Below are 14552 nucleotides of genomic sequence, written 5' to 3'. Positions count from 1 at the left end.
TACCCTAACTATATTTTTAGGGTTCCTGTCTCCTGCCTTAATGGGATGTCTTTCCATTTTTTTGGTATCATACTCAATTTCTTTTCTTTTCTTTTCTTTTTTTTTTTTTTTCCAGTTTTTCTTGGTTTTCCTTATAGAAGTCTTTCATTTCTTTAGTTAGGTTTACTCTTAAGTATCTCATTTGTTTCATAGCCAGTGTAAATGGGATTGTTTTCTTCAATTCTGCCTTGGTCTGTTCATTATTGGTGTATAAAAATGCTACACATTTTTGTATATTGATTCTGTATCCTGTTAACTATATTGCATTCATTTACCATGCAGCCTATTTTGAACACATCTGGCACTTAGTAGACACCTAATGTGGCTGAATGAGTTGTATCACTCATATTCTCACGATACCAATTAGAAAAATCCACATTCTTTTCCAAAGTTTTGCCTATCTAATACTAAACTGGAAACAAGAATATTTTTAATACTGCATGCCAATTAAAAACTAACCATTCTTGTCAAGAATAAGCGTATGCCCTGCTTAATAGTTCAATCTTCAAAATTTGTATCTAACACTTTCATTCAATCCTTTTTGGGGTGGGGCCTGGAAAAAGCCATTGTTTTAAGTCTAGTTCCTGCTGCCTAGGCCAATCACTGAGCTGCCACTGCCTCCATCGCAAAACTTAGCCCTTTTGTGATTCTATTTGGGGGCCATATCTTATGTTTTTAGGGTGCCTGTCTCCTACCTCATTAACTTGAAGAGACTGTAATCAAAAGACTTCTGACTAAGGGGTGGGCAGGTGCAGGGAGATTTCCATCGAAAGGGAGCGGGTAGGAGGATGCCCTCCCTCCAGCCTTGCCCTTGCTCCTCTTTATTAGAAAGGGAAAGCATAGGAAGAGCCTGGGCCCTTCCAGAGGTGTATCCTGGGTCTCTCTAGAAGAGGGAGATGGTGAGGTGAATTGTCGCCATTAGGAGCCACTTTCTTTCCCAGAGACCAAGGGAGCAGGCCAGGTGTGCTCCTTGGACCCCCGCCCTGCCACCGCATGCCCCTGTCATCCTATAGCAGCACGTCCTAGAGCAGAACCAGCACTTTGGGGGAAAGCCAGGGTCAGTCTACCTCCCAGCAGGGAGGAGTCAGTTTGCATCTCCTCTGGCCTATGCATGGGGAAGGCAGTAGCCTGGAAAAAAACATAGGTTTTGTTCCAGTGACCATTATCTAAGTTTTATGAAAAAAAAATTGATATGATTCAACCTCAGACATTGACAAAGAAATTAAAATATTGTTTCGTTAAAGGGAAAAAAAGGGAGATTTTTATTATTTTTATTTAAATTCTCCCTCACCCAAGTTGGTCCCTATGGTAAGGAATGGGCCAACTATGCAAGAAAACAGAAATGTAGAGCCTTTATTGGGAGCGCTCCTGGGAGAGGCCTGCTGGTCCGACAGAGAGAAAGAGAGGGGGGGACAGGCCAGAGAAGTCAGCTAGGGTGGGTTTAGCGATTTTTATAAGGGTATAGGCAGGGGGATTGTCTTAGAGGTAGGAACAGTCCGTGTATGGTCAAGGTTTCGAGGGAGGGCAGACTGCTGTGTCACGGAACATCTGGTGACGTGTGCAGAGTAGAGTCCCGAGTGCAGAGCAGAGCACCGTGTGCAGATAGAGTGCATGTGCAGATAGAACACATGTGCTACCTCCCAGTTAGATCGAGTGCAGCACAGGTCTGATGGCAGACTAGATCCGGGTTGCATCAGCTGACTGGCCTGGCATCCAACCCCCACACCCAAGCTGTCCCAGCCTCCAGCCTAACATGTACCATTTATTATTTATACGTCATATTGGAAATCCACTGTTAGAATATACAGCAAGGCCACTGTTAAAAACATATAAGCACGGAACCGGCAGCTAGTGTCATGGTTACATCGCTGGACTCCCACGTTGCCAATTGCGAGTCAAGTCCTGAACCCAGTGGCTTGAAATCACACTGGGCATGTTAGTGTGCATGCCTAAGATCCCAAGAGGAGAATGGAAGAGAAGTCATTGTGGCTTGGCCATCCCCCATGGGGGATGACTTCTCACTTTCCTTTTCATTATCTCTGTCTCTCTCTCCGGTAAGCACATGAACCCAAAGGCAAAAAGTGTAAACCATGAATTTGAGAACGTGTTGTCTTTTATTCCCTAATAAACTATAGTGTAAATAAAATGGAAATATTTACTAAGTCATAGGAGTTGTACTGCAAATCAATTATCGAACCAATAAATAATTTGCAAGTCATTTGTGGAGTTTTAGAAGTTGTTGATTTTTCCTTTACTTTTATTTTCTTACACAGCTGTCACTAGCCAAAGGATAAACATATCTAGTGATTTTTTGACATGCAGAATGGTATCAAGCTCTTCTAAAGACTTTTCTTATAAGTTAATATTCTCTAGAAGGCTTTTAGTTTTAGTAGGTAAAGATTTTCTCATTTATTTACTTATTTTTTTTAGATTCTTTTGCTACAGGGTGTATGAGTTTCAGGGAGAGAGACAGAAAAGGAAAGTGAGAAATCATCCCCAGGGCAGGCCACACTGTTATCCCTTCTCCTGTACTCTCCTCTTGGGCTTTTGAGCACGCATGCACACACACTCAGAGTGTTCATCAAGCCACCGTGTCTGGGACTCGAACGGGACTCGAACTGTGCAGTCACTCATGTGGGATCCAGCATCTTAAGCACTGTGCCACCTGCTGACCGGGTAAAGAATTTTTTAAATATTTCTGGTACTGTTGATAATACTAAATCCTCACTTAGTGACTGCTGAAAGAATTAAAACGTGTTCCTTTTTTCACATTAAAATGTCTCCTAGCTCTATTGCTATTTCTAACCCCAGTTATATTGTTTCTGACTTTTTTATATTCCACATCTCTATTACTGAAGGAGTCACACAAAATTATTTATTAGAATGTCATACTTGGCCTGAATTTAAGTCTGTTCACCTTCAAAAACAAATATTATTTAGCCATGCTTTAGGATAATAAATGGAAAGAGCATAAACATTCATTGTATTTTTCATTTTTATTATCAAACAATAAACATATTTTCTTTCTTTTAAAAATAGTAGGATTTTTTTGGGAGGCGGGGAGGAAGGCTCCTTTTATTGCTTCGAATGACAAATGTATAAATTAGTCAAGGTCCCAGCAGGAAAGAGGTGAAACACTCAAATGAGGTAATTTGAAGAGATTTTAATAAAGAGATTCCTGACTAAGGGGTGGGCAGGGAGCAGGGAGAAAAGGACAGACAGTGCAGGAGCCAGGACTGGCCTGGCAGGGATCGTTGCTAAGGCCTGAGCAGGAAGGAGCCATTACGAACATCTGGAGAGAGGACAGGCCCTTTGGTAGGGAATGTGGTGGCTACCACAGCGAGGCCGGCAGTAATCACCCTGACCTCACACTTCTCCCTTCCTGGAACCTCGTGCTGGTGTTCCAGATGGCAAGCCCAGTTGGCAAGTTGAGCTCACGGGAGCCAACTGATAAGCCTTGGTGGGACATACAGGTCAAAAACAGAGTGGAGAAGGAAGGAGAGGGGGCCTGGAGGGACAAATGGAAGATGCAGCATATTTCTTTGTCTCTATAACAGCTGCTTCTCTTTTATGATTCCCTATATGCTCTTAATAATCAGACACCATAATTGTCCCCAAATGAATCCTCACAGAAAGTTTTCCTTCATATAAAGCTAATGAGAGAATTGACTTTTTGTTATGAGACCACTTATTAAAGACTAATCTTTAAAAACAAAATTCACTTTCAAAATATTCAACTATTGCCATTTTATAATTTCTGCTAAAATAGCTATGCAAACCTTGACACAATTTCCAACCTGCTTTTACAGCTTCTAGGCGGCAGACTGGCTCTTGAGGTCTAAATATTTTATTTTTCTCCAACTTTCCTTATTTAATTTCTAAGAACTTCAACTATATTATTTAATCCCTAATACCCTTTTCATTGGAGAGTAGTAATATACATTAGATCATCAGAAAAGTCATGACATATTTTTCTACGCAAAATGTCATGACTTTCTTGATAACCCAATATAAAGTTTATGAAGAAAGATTTAACATGATTTATTTTATTTATACTTTTCATTGAATCTTTCAAAGATAACTGTCATAGTCACAGACTATATGAAAGTAATAAGAAATTAAAATATCTGGACTTTTTTTTTTTTTAGAGATTTTTACCTTAGGGCACATGTGCTCTTAGGGATTTTTTTTAAGACAGAGACAATGAGAGGGAAAGTGAGAAATCACCTTCCCCATGAGAGATGGCCACACCGCAATGCCTTCTCCCCCATTCTCCTCCCAGGATCTTGGGCATGCAAGCACACATACCTGGTGTGATTTTCAAGTCACCAGGTCCAGGACTTAAACTGCAGTTGACCATATGGAAGTCCAGTAATGTAACCACTATACCTCCTGCTATCCCTGGCATTTTTCTTTTTAATTTGGGGTTGAAATCTCACATTTTCTTCATAGCATTACCCTGGTACTAGCTGTACACAATTCAATGAGACTTTCATGTAACAATTTTTGGTGAAATTTTTTACTTATTTATTTTAGTTTTTGCTATAGGATGGAGAGAGACAGAAAGAGAAAGTGAGAAATCACCCCTGGGGGGCGGCCATGCCATGCCATAATCCCTTCTCTTCCAGTCTGCTCTCAGGATTTTGGGCATACATGCACTTGTACCCAGTGTGATTTCCAAGCTACCAGGTCTGGGACTCAAACAGTGGAGTCGACCATGTGCAATCCAGCAGCCTCAAGCTCCATGCCAACTGCTGACCTGAAAAAAAATGTTTACAAGTGTTGATAAATTTAGCTATGTTATCTCAGATTTTACTATCTCTAGCTTCATGAGATCAACAAAATCCATTAAGCTATCTTCAAAGTCTTAAATTTCACATATAAATACATTACTATCAACACTTCAGTGTGAGGTTGAAGTTTTGTCTATAATGGTTGACATTTTATTACCTTGAGGTATGCATTTTTCAAAAAGTAATTTTCATGTTCTCCTAGATAAATGTTTTATACCAAGTAAGACTATAAATCTAGACTATAATAATATGTCCATAATGAAGTCATTACTTTTTGACGCTTATCAAATATTTTATATCTAAAGATATTCAGTCATTTGTAACTAACCACTCGATAGCATTATAAAAAGCTAATGGTAGTGGGACCAGCAGTTAGTGTAATGGCTATGTCGCTGGACTCCCATGTAGTCGACTGTGGTTCGAATCCCGGACCCGGTGGCTTAAACTCACGCTGGGCGAATGTGCGTGCATGCCTAAGATCCTGAGAGGAGAATGGAGGAGAAGGGATTGCAGCGTGACCATCCTCCCTGGGGGGTGATTCCTCGCTCTCTGTCTCTCTCTGTCTTTCTGGTGAATACACATGCAAAAACCTCTCCAAAAAAAAAAAAAAAGCTAACGGTACTGTAAAATTTTTAAAAATTTCTTTATTAACAATCTTTGATAAGCTTTATCCAGAAATGATTATTTCAAATGTTACTTTATGTAAAATGGATTCACGATCATCTGTACCTTTTTTTCCTCACTGACGACTGCAATCTTTTTTTTTTGGCTTGAGGGTATGTGTGTGCTCCAGAAGGAGACAGAGAGACAAAGGAAAAAGCACCCATCATGTGCAATGGCCACATTGCAATCCCTTCTTCTACATTTCTTCCTCCTCTAGGGATCCTGGACACACACACACACACACACGCACACACACACACATGGGACTGGAGTCTTTCTCAAGCCCCTGGGTTTGGAACTTCAATCACAGTCAGCGGAATCTGGCTGCCTTAACCACCAGACCATAGAACCAACCTCATTGCACTTTTTTATTTAGACTGTGATCTTTACTGAAACAGGACTGCATTCTGACAAAATATGGAAATGTTTAGCACTTTCCTTTTTTTTTTTTTGAGAGACTTTTTCTATAGGGTGCATGTGCTTGACAGAGAGACAGAGAGTGAGAGTAAGACATCCCCCTCAGAGGGTAGGGCCATGCCACAGTCTCTTGGCCTCCATTCTCCTCTCAGGATTTTGGGCACGCATGCACACCTGTCTGGCATGAATTTCAAGCTGCCAGGTCCGTGACTTGAACAGCGCTCAGTCATGTGAGTCCAGCCCCTTAACCACTACGCCCCCTGCTGGCACAGGCACTTTCAGTGATACAATGGCTGAGTGTTTTTTGCGTTCCTCATTTAAATTACAAACAAAATAAGCCAGCCATGTTTTTGTTATACACATAGAATTGTAAATATACATTTACACAAATATAAGTTATTTGGCTTATTTTGAACCAATACCTTTCTAGTTCTAAGATGTTCTGTTTGGGTTGGTTGCATGGTATTGGAAGATGTTCTAGGTTACAGTTGATTAATATCATAGCTTTTCTATGTCCTACGGAGGCCAAAAATTAACATTTATGACAGTTTAAAAAGAATATTAAGAAGGTAGCCTCATAGTTCAACAGTTAAGTGCTGTACATTGGGAGCCAGATCCTGCATGGCCAGTCACAGCTTCAGTCTCAGCTCTGGTGGCTTAAAACATGCTGAGAATGGGGACCAGCAGTTGGTGTAATGGCTATGTCGCTGGACTCCCATGTAGTCGACTGCAGTTCGAGTCCTGGACCTGGTGGTTTAAATTCATGCTAGGCGCATGTGCATGCGTGCCCGAGATCCCGAGAGGAGAATGGAGGAGAAGGGATTGCGGCGTGGCCATTCCCCCTGGGGGGGATGATTTCTCACTTTCTGTCTCTCTGTCTCTCTCTGTCTGGCGAGCGCACGTGCCCTATAGCAAAAACCTCTCCAAAAAAAAAAAAAAGAAATCATGCTGAAAATGGGTGTATGTGTTCCCCAAATCCTGATGGAATGGAGCAATAGAGGGAAAAAAGACCATGGCATGGCCGTACCTCATGGAAGGAAGCTGTCCCCCCACCCCTTATGCTCTCTCTGGCAAGCATATATGCCCTCTGGTGATTATAATAAATCTGGAACCAGTAGTTGGCATAATGGCTATGTCGCTGTACTCTCATGTAGTCGATTGCAGTTCAAGTCCCAGAACCAATGGCTTAAACTCACGCCAGGCGTGTATGCATGAATGGAGGAGAAGGGATTGTGGCGTGGCCATCCCTCCTGGTAGGTGATTTCTCACTTTCTGTTTCTCTGTCTCTCTCTGTCTTTCTGGTAAGAGCATACACCCTATAGCAAAAAATCTTTCAAAAAAAAAATTTGAACTTTGATGTTCCTTCATTGTGTGTGTTTAGGTTTTTGTTTGTTTTTAAGTGAGTACCTATTATTAGTGTAACAGACTGGAGAGAGCAAACTATTCATAGTGACTAAATGAAAGAATACTTGAATGTGATTGCTAACTTAGATGCAAAACTGGTTGATACCGCACAGAACACAAACACTGTAGCCTTTGGGGTCATCTGTTTGGTTCAGACAGAAGTACAGTCATGCGCTGTTTGACTGGGATCATTCCGAGAATTGTGCTGTTAGGTGGCTTCCTTGTGGTGCGACCATCACAGAGTGCATTTACACGAAGCTCGTTGGTACAGCCACTGCTCACCCAGCCTCTGCGGTACAGCCTCTTGCTCATTGTGGGCCCACAGCCATACACGAAGTCCCTCACTGACCAAAACATTATACAGCACCTGACTATTCTTGTCTCACTGGATTTTTGTCATCTACTACTCTCATCTGTCTTCTCAAATGAAAAAAATCTTAGAAATCCTTAATTTTAAAGATAGGAAAGGGATATAGCTCAGAAGCCTGTTCCATGAATGTATTCCTTGAAGTAGTCATTTTTTTTCTTTCTTTTTCTTTTTTAAGTTCTTTGTCATAGGGTACCTGCTCTCACTGGAGAGACAGAGACAATGAGAGAGAAAGTGAGAAATCACCTCTCTGGGGAATGGCCATGCCTCAATCCCTTCTCCTCATTCTCCTCTCAGGATTTCAGTCATGCACACTTGACCAGCATGAGTTTCAAGCCACCGAGTCCAGACTCCAACCGTGGTCAGCCATGTGGAAGTCCACCACCTTAACCAACAAACCGCCTGCTGGCCCCAGTAGTGATTGTTAAAGCGTATCTAGTACATACTGTCTTTCCCCCTGAGGTTCTGAGACTGTTGTTTGCTGAAGACTCGATTGCTTGCTTGTAAGTGATAACAAATGCTTTGGGCAAACATGAGAGGGTATCATAAATTACCTGTTGATGATAAAAATGGAGGACAGTGAAATCCAGTAGGTGATAATATTTAACTATTTCTTAAAGATTCCATCAATATTTCTTTGAGAATACTCCCAAGTTTCCAGCATCTTCTTATAAAGTATACAGATTTCTGAAGCAGATTTATATTAAAATTAGTTTACATGAACAAAAAAATAATCACGAGGAAGCTAATTTTTGATCTGACAATACTTTACATGCAGTTTTCATGGTGTGTCGGACTATTTAAGAAGAGGAGTAGGTATAGCACAAACTTATTTTAGTATCCTGCTTTTTATAGAGTGAAAATAAAAACTGATGATTTTGGGACCAGCAGGTGACATGGTGTTTAAGGCGCTGGACTTCCACATGACTGATCACAGTTTGAGTCCAGGACCGGGCAGCTTGCTTTCTCATTTTCTCTCTCTCTGTCTCTCTCTGGTGAGCCCACATGCCCTATAGCAAATTAATAATAACAATAAATAAATAAATAAATAAAATTAAGTGAGTAACTCTTAAAAATTGGTGATCTTCTCTGGGAAATTTCAGGGATCATTATAGATGTAAAAGGAATCCTGAATATTTTATTTATTTATTTATTTATTATTGGATTTATGATATGATCTTGAGAAGACAAAATCCAATATGTTAGCGGAGGAAATTTGGTCGCTCGATTAAGAATCACAAATGTTGAGAACAATAATTAGCTGCAGCTAGATTACCGGTCAATCACAAAGACAACACAATATTTCCATATTTTAAATAACATAACAAAATGTAACATCTTTGTGAGGAGTTAACAGCAGGTCTGGTCATTCTCCCTTTGCTTGCCTCTGTTGGAAACTCAAACCGTGACTGACTACTAGCCAGCCCCTTGGAACATAGTTCCTGGGAGGTTTTATGTTAACATTGGATGATTTTTTTCTGTATACCGAGGAGAACGGACCATGCCACACCAGCTTAACAGGATTAGTAGTATTTATTTTTTTAGAGAGAGATTTTGCTCCAGGGTGCATACACTCACCTAAGAGACAGAGAGAGACACAAAGTGAGAAATCATCCCCTAGGGGAGATGGCTATGCTGCAATCCCTTCATTCTCCTCTCAGGATCTTGGGCATACAAGTACACACACCCGGCATGAGTTGTACTGCTGGGTCTGGGATTCAACCTGCGATTGACTACATAGGAGTCCAGTGACATAAACCATTATGCCAACAGCTGATCCCAGCAGGATTATGTTTCACAAATATCAAGATAGATCATGTGTATCTAGTTTCATTGGAATTCAGAGTTTAGCTCATCAAATAGCAGAATGTACTTACATGTTCAACCCTCCATAAAAGTCTTGGACCCTGATTCTCGGATGGACTTTCTTTGTTTCCTTCTTTTTCTCTCTCTCTCTTTCTCTCTTTCTTTCTTTCTTTTTCTTTCTTTCTTCTCTTTCTTTCTTTCTTTCTTTCTTTCTTTCTTTTTCTTTCTTTCTTTTTTTTGAAGTATGGGCATGCACCATTGCATCCAGCTCAAATGGGCTTTCACCTATGGCCCTGAAATTTAGGGCCAGAGAGAAAGCATATTCAGTGTAACTCCAGATGGGGCAGGGCTCGAAACCCTGGGCCTAACCTCTCTGGACTCTGTTCAATGCATACCCTTTTTTCTATTATTCTTGCTACACATCTTTTTTTCTGTAATAAAGCCTGCTACTAGGCTTTGTGAGTCTTTCTAACAAATCAGTAAACTAGCCTAAAGGGCATCTTAAAATCTCTGAAAAAGAACCTCAGTTTTTTCTCAAGAAAGTTTTGTAGTTCACTTTGTTAAAATATAGTCAAAAGCATGATAAAACTAGCACAAAAAGTCATTCTGAAATATGGAACTCGTTATCTAGGTAAAGAAAAATCTTTTATTACCGCTTGTTAAGAACAGACTAAATACTCTGAGATCAATTTGTCACGTTAATGGAGAGAAAACAAAATTCTGGTGTTTGCATTAATATATTTGCCAGTAAATGCTTAACAAATACCTTTTTTAAAAAAAAGAATTATGAATAAACCCATTAAAACTTACCCAGCTTTGGCAAAATTTTAGTACACTTTGTTGATTTTGGGGGATGCAGTTATTTGCAAATAATATAATCCAAGGCAAATAAAATTCTTTTTGCTCTGTTCTGTATCTGTGGATGTTTTGTCCTTCATCACACTCTTCCACATTCGGGAATAATTGAACTCTTATTTGAGGACAAAAATGTTTTTTCTTAATAATCAAAAACATTACCCATCTTAGTCAGACATGCTTTTCTGCTATCGTTTCTCCTAGTGTAGTTTTTTTTTTTTTTTTTTTTTTTTGAGAGAGATTTTTGCTACAGGGCGCGTGTGCTCGCCAGACAGACGGAGAGAGACAGAGAGACAGAAAGTGAGAAATCACCACCCAGGCGGGATGGCCACGCCGCAATCCCTTCTCCTCCATTCTCCTCTCAAGATCTTGAGCCAGCACACGTGCCCAGCGTGCGTTTTAAGCCACCAGGTCCGGGACACGAACCGCGGTCGACTACGTGGGAGTCCAGCAACATAGCCATTATGCCAACTGCTGGTCCCCTCCTAGTGTAGTTTTGATAACCCATGCTGATTACAACTTTTCCCAAAGTAGGTCTCATCTACTCCACAGTGAAACCCAGAAGGGACTACATTATTTTGTTTTGATGGTAGTGGTGTCAATTTTGGTCTATTTGAGCAAATTTGTGATCCTCATTTACATGTAGGGATTGTTATGACCATTAGGCTGTTCTTGTGGAGACGAAAGAGAAAGTTAAGAGATTCTAGTCAAATCCCACGCATACTTTGATACTGGAAGGCTCATCTAAGATGGCTATTACCTGTGAAGTAGGCACACCAGAGAGGCCAAGAACCCTCAGGAAAGAATTCTCTATGCAGAAGAGGTTTGCAACTAGTTTTCTATCTCAACACAACTGACCTAATGTGAATCACATGACAACAGTCTCCGAAGTGGTAAGATAGACAGAATCAATCCGGACTACTCTTGGCTGCAAGAAACAGAAAATACGACTAGGCATTGTCTGACAAAATTTAAGTAGGATTTTTCTTCTGGTCACAAAACAAGAAGTCTCAAAGAAGCAGTTTTTAGTATTAGTTCCGGAGTTGAAGGATTGCAGGAATTAGGTTGCTGCAATTTCCTTGGTCTTTCCCTCATGGCCACAATATAGCTGCTGAACTTCTAGCCACGAACTCTAAAACCTAGCCCGAAAGTAGAAAATAGGGGGTGGGTCTGCAGCGGCGGCCTGCTGGAAGACAAGGGCAGTGTGGCGGGCAGTCATGCCTTTCCTTGATGTGCAGAAAAGGCTGGGCATTAACACAGATCGCTGGACGACAATCCAAAGTGGTGAACAGCCCCACAAACTCCCACCTCGATGTTGCTCTTGAAAAAAGAACGGATAGAATGTGCACATGGAATCAGTAGTGTCCGGGCAGAGAAAGAGTACGAGCTAGAATTCGATGATTTCATAGACTGTATGGCTCGGCAGAAAACGATAAAACACATGAAAGTCGTCAGGGCTCAGCGGGAAAAGCTACTAAAGGGAGGAAAATACACCCCTCCACCTCACCACTCGGGCCAGGGGGAGCCTAGGCCCTGAGCGGAGCAGCTGCTGACGGCTGGAGGCTGATTTTCATGTCACTGATCTCCACTAGAAAGAATGCTCCTTGAAAACCTCTTTGTCAAAGTATGAAAATAAAGGATTGCTTCATCAAAAAAAAAAAAAAAAAGTTGAAAATAGGAATGGAGAGGAAGAAATGAGGAAGAGGGAACACTATCCGTATCAGAAAAGCAAAATATTTCCCCCAAATGCCCAATGGACTTCTGCTTATGGTTTATCGATTAGCATGGCAATTTTGGGACATTTTAGCTGGACAAATGGCTGCCCTGCTGAAGTTAGGATTCTGTTCATAAGGAAGAAGGTATTAACGGATATTGGATATGTGTATTAGTCAGACACATTGTATGTAGCTCCAGCCAGAAGAGAATTGATACAACGAATCAAGAACTTAGGACGCTTGAAAGGCTAAAGGCAGGAAAGAGAAGCCTGGCGTCCGCTCTAAGGGTTACTGCTAGATGACAGGGTGTCAGAGTGTTACTAGCCAGGAGCCACTGCCAGTCCCTACAGTTACCTGAAGCACTGAGGCATGTGATTCACAGGGGAAAACCAGCAATGCGGCTGCAAGCCCCATGTTGGTCCAAACCAACATGTCTACTCACCACGTCTAGAGGAAAGACATGACCTGTGTTTCCTTTCTGCCTTCCAGTTCTCAGTGGGCGCCTCTCACAGAGGAATCTAAGCCAGAAGCCTCCTGGAAATGGATTCTGGGAAATGTAGTTCCCAGGCGTCTAGCCCCTGTGTTGCAGAGGAAGTAGTGAGTACAAGGGCCAATGTGGCCCAGTGGCGAGTAGCAGCTGACCACTGTACCTGTGCAGAGTGGTCTATGATTGGTATTTATCTGTGTTTTCTATGTATACGGAAGGGTCGGAAATGCCCCAGGTGTTCCACTACTCCCAGGGGCCACCTGTGAGAGTCACTTCTTTAAGGGTACAGAGGTACAGATGCCTTTGCTTGGTGCAAGGATGATAGGTTACCTTCGGAGGACTGTGGAAGCTCTGAAAATAGTTTGAATGTGTGCAGCCTGGATTACCCTTTCAAGTACTCCTTTATCCAGTGCCCTCAATCACAAGTTTTCTGTACCTGCACCAGCGCTGCCAAGAAAGGACGCTGGGAGAGAAAAAGAACTGTGTCGCTAGGGCCAAAGTTGGTCGTCTTGGGGCTGTTGAGAGGGAGAAGGATTCTTTGCTCATACTCAGACAGGACAAGATTGAGCATATTGGAAGCTGCAGTGACCTGGGAACTAGCTGGTCAATGCCAGGAGCAGAAGAAAGTCTCAGCAAAAGAGCCACTGCGTTGCCACATCCTCCACCTCCAGGGTGGCCTTGGAGCCAGAGACCTGTGCAGCCGAGACAATAGAGGACACCGGAGAGTGGCCAGGGTGACTGATTGGGGAACTGGTTAAGGACCTGGGGACAGAGCTGTGACCATTCTGAGCTGCAGAAATTCCACTTTATTACTGTTAGTGTGGCTTTACTGGCCCACTCCTCAAACATAAAAAAGAGAATCAAATCTACCTTCCAGAAATCTGACAAGAAACTTATTGCGCAAACTGCAACGAGCTGCTCCTGGTAGAAAACTAGATCCCATGGGAGCATGAGGCCGGGGTGGGCTGGGTTGAGGGGGGATGTAAGCAGCGAGGAGGGAGCCTCGCTCCTTCCCTCCTGACATGCCCTGATGGCTGCTGAGCTTCGTGGTGGCACTCTGTTTTGAAAACATGAACATATTTAAAGGAGATTTGAAAATTACTTGCTTGGTGGTTGCAGGATTTCCACAGAAGGGCTCCAAGGAGCCAAAAGCATCAGGGGCCTCAGAACCTTGGAATGGTCACTCCAGGCGCTGCCGTTGACCTCGGAGTCTGGGAAGGCTTGCAGAGCATGAGTGGCTCTTTTGAGGTAATATGGAGCAAGCAAGACTCGTGGCTCCGGAGCCAAACCCTAAGTGGATGTGAGCTTGTCAGCAGAGCCAAAGTGGAGGTTTTTAGAACGAAGGTGATGTCATGAGTGAGTGGAGTTCAACCCAGCTGCATGGTCCTCTGGTCACAGTTCTGAGCTGTGGCTGGAGCACAGCCTCGCTTCATGAGCCAGAGAGAGAGGGAGGGAAGGAGAAACGAGACAGAAGAGGAGGGACAGGGAGTGACGCACGGAAGCCTGGACAGAGCCTGGCAGGGGTGACAGCCGTCTTGTGGAGAGGGGAGCCCAAAGCCCTGGTGAATCCTAAGGCTGGAGGTAGGGGGTTGCAGACTTCTGGCTGGACTTCTGGCCATCATGTCCCCAAGGTGGACAGAGCTGGCAGTTGCTGCTGAGGACGTCATCACAGGATTTGTGAGGAAAGAACCCATCTCTGCTGAAGGCTCCTTTTTGCCTCCTGGGGAAACTTGGGGGTGTTGGGGGCTTCTCTGCCTCTTCCTGGACAAACTTGGGGTCCTTGGATGGATCTGCTGGCTCAGATGGCCTCTCTTGAGTCAAGATGTTGGCTGTCGAATGGTTGAACTGACCATAAGCAATAAAAGGAGGGGGCCCCTTCAATACTGGGGCCTCTGTGTGAGGTGGGGGATGGCCCCACTTGGAGGTGGGAACCAAGCTCTGGACCGGACCCACCACAAGGCCCTCTCCACCGAGCCCCTCAGCTGGCCGTACTTGGATTCCACTTG

General features: G+C 42.8%; 1 pseudogene; it reads left to right on the top strand.

Moving 5' to 3' along the window:
• Nucleotides 1-11518: 11518 nt before the first annotated feature.
• LOC102468858 (NADH dehydrogenase [ubiquinone] iron-sulfur protein 5-like) lies at nt 11519-11881 on the top strand (annotated as a pseudogene).
• Nucleotides 11882-14552: the final 2671 nt, after the last annotated feature.

Source organism: Tupaia chinensis, unplaced genomic scaffold (assembly GCF_000334495.1).
Source record: "Tupaia chinensis unplaced genomic scaffold, TupChi_1.0 Scaffold000252_1, whole genome shotgun sequence".
NCBI classification, from domain to species: domain Eukaryota; kingdom Metazoa; phylum Chordata; class Mammalia; order Scandentia; family Tupaiidae; genus Tupaia; species Tupaia belangeri.
The sequence above is the reverse complement of the archived record's forward strand: the minus strand, read 5'-3'. Positions and strand labels throughout refer to the sequence as shown.